Source organism: Clupea harengus, chromosome 3, assembly GCF_900700415.2.
Source record: "Clupea harengus chromosome 3, Ch_v2.0.2, whole genome shotgun sequence".
In the NCBI taxonomy this organism is placed as follows: Eukaryota; Metazoa; Chordata; class Actinopteri; order Clupeiformes; family Clupeidae; genus Clupea; species Clupea harengus.
Window position 1 is genome coordinate 17,578,263 of NC_045154.1, and position 2,500 is coordinate 17,580,762.

A 2,500-nucleotide genomic window follows, 5' to 3' on the forward strand; every position below is an offset into this window, starting at 1 on the left:
TTTGCAGACACACAATGTTGGCCCAGGATGGGCAAATCAGTACGCGCAGACCATCCTGGTGACCAAAGCGCTGGGGTCACTTTGGAAATGCCATACATCCAATTGTCTCTCCTCTCCTCCTCTCCTCCTCTCCTCTCCTCTCCTCCTCTCCTCTCCTCCTCTCCTGTCCTCTCTCTTATCCTTTCGTCTCTCTTCCCCCTTCTCTCCTCTCCTCCTCTCCTCTCCTCCTCTCTCCTCTCCTCCTCCCTCCTCTCCTGTCCTCCTCTCCTGTCTCTCTCCTCACCTCCTCCCCTCTCCTCCTCTCCTCCTCCTCTCCTCTCCTCTCCTCCTCTCCTCCACTCCTCTCCTCCTCTCCTCTCCTCTCCTCTCCTTTACTCTCCTCTCCTCTCCTGTCCTCTCCTGTCCTCTTTCTTATCCTTTCTTCTCTCTTCCCCCTTCTCTCCTCATCCCACCAGTAATTGAAAAGCAGAACAGAAATTGTTTTGAGGTATATTGGTCCTAGGACGATCAGTCCCCTTCTACACACACACACACACACACACACACACACACACACACACACACACACACACACACACACACACACACACACACACACACACACACACACACACACACACACACTCCAACCCCCCCAGTGCAGCAGACGGAGAGTTTGAAGGTACAGTACTCTCTGGCTGTGGAATGTGGAGCTGGGTGTGCTGTAAGAGGAGCCGCACATAGTGTGTGTGTGTGTGTGTGTCGGGGGGGAGGTGAGGTGAGGGGAGTGGACAGAACTGAATATGGAAAAGGGGGGGGGGGGCTTGGGGTCTGGGGAACAGGGATGGGAGTGTGTGTGGGGGTTCTCTGACCTGCGGACTGCAGAGTCAGGAAGTTATGACTCAATTTTCAGGAACAGTGAAGGAGGAAGATACGGAGAGAGCAGGACATAGGGGACGGGAGAAGGAGAAGAGCGAGTGACAGACAGAGAGAGAGAGAGGGAGAGTGAGAGAGAGAGACAGGGAGAGAGAGAGAGAGAGAGAGAGAGAGAGAGAGAGGGAGAGAGAGAGAGGGAGAGACAGTGAGAGAATGAGAACGTGTGTGGAGAAGCGTGCCGAGGAACTGACTCATGCATGGATACAAAGACATGGGGGGGGGGGGGGGGGTCTTTGAGGAAGGCCAGAGGAAGCCTGAACCAACTTTACAGAGAGGGAAAGAGAGAGAGACAGAAGAAAATAAAGGGAGGGAGAAAGAGAGAAAGAGAAAAGGGGGGGGGGGAGTTGAACGGAGGGACAGAGAGAGGGAAAGGGGTTGGACACTCATTTATTAGACCACTGAGAGAGATAGAGAGAGAGAGAGAGAGAGATAGAGAGAGAGAGAGAGAGAGAGAGAGAGAGAGAGAGAGGGAGAGAGAGAGAGAGAGAGCTTCACACTGAAACGTGTGATCTATTTCAGGACAGGGGAGGGAAGAAAAAGATATTGCTCGTACGCACAGCTTGTAAGACCTAACTCTCGACGCAGTGGGCTTTCCTCTGACTGGCCCTACTGACATTAGTCTTCTACACACACACACACACACACACACACACACACACACACACACACACACACACACACACACACACACACTGTACCTGACTGGCCCTACTGACACCCTGGCCTGACTGCAGCCTTGAGTTGCCTGACTGCAAACTTCCGCCACACAAAAGAAGGTGAACGGCTCTCCCCTGCTCAACTTCCTGCTCCAAAGCTCCAGAACATTCCAGAGGTCTTTTTATCAGAGTGGGAACGTGACTCCGGTCTGGTGTGAGCGTCCCCGCAGTGCTGAAAGGATGGGGGGGAGAAGCTCTTCGGTCTCTGCCTGACAGGAAGTTCCCTCTTGATCGCCGTGATGGCGGTCGCAACCTCCGCACCCCGAGGAAAGGGGTGTGTGTGTGTATGAGTCGTGGCGTGGCACCACGCGGTGTGGCGCTATGGTGGACCCCCTTTGTTTCAAGGTCGAGTTTCCAGTCTCAACTTTTAGCTTTCCTGTTTTGTCGCGGTGTATGCGTCGTCTCTCGTGCACTGCGACACGGACACACTCCCCACAAACACAACTGCGCACACGGACCACAATCTATACGTACATCTCGGCACGTACACAGCCCCACAACCATGCGTGTCCTTAGGCTAAATCAGCTCGCGGAAATGCATGTCATCCTTATCTGTAACCTTCAACCTGCTTATGTTTGTATGCATTATGTGCAGCAACATTGCCTACGTGCATCCAGACATACATCAGCTCATTGAGAAACAATCATACCTGGGCCAAAGTTAACATACACAACAACGGGGTTGCCAAGGTTACCGTCAACATCACGTTGACAGTAGACATTAACATCTCACCCTCAAGTAACGTGAGAGTGACAACTCTGTACCTCGGTGTTGAACTCATAAACTTACCATGACTTTGCCAGGAGATACATTAACAATAACATTAACATTAACATTAACATTAACATAAACATTAACATTAAAAAGC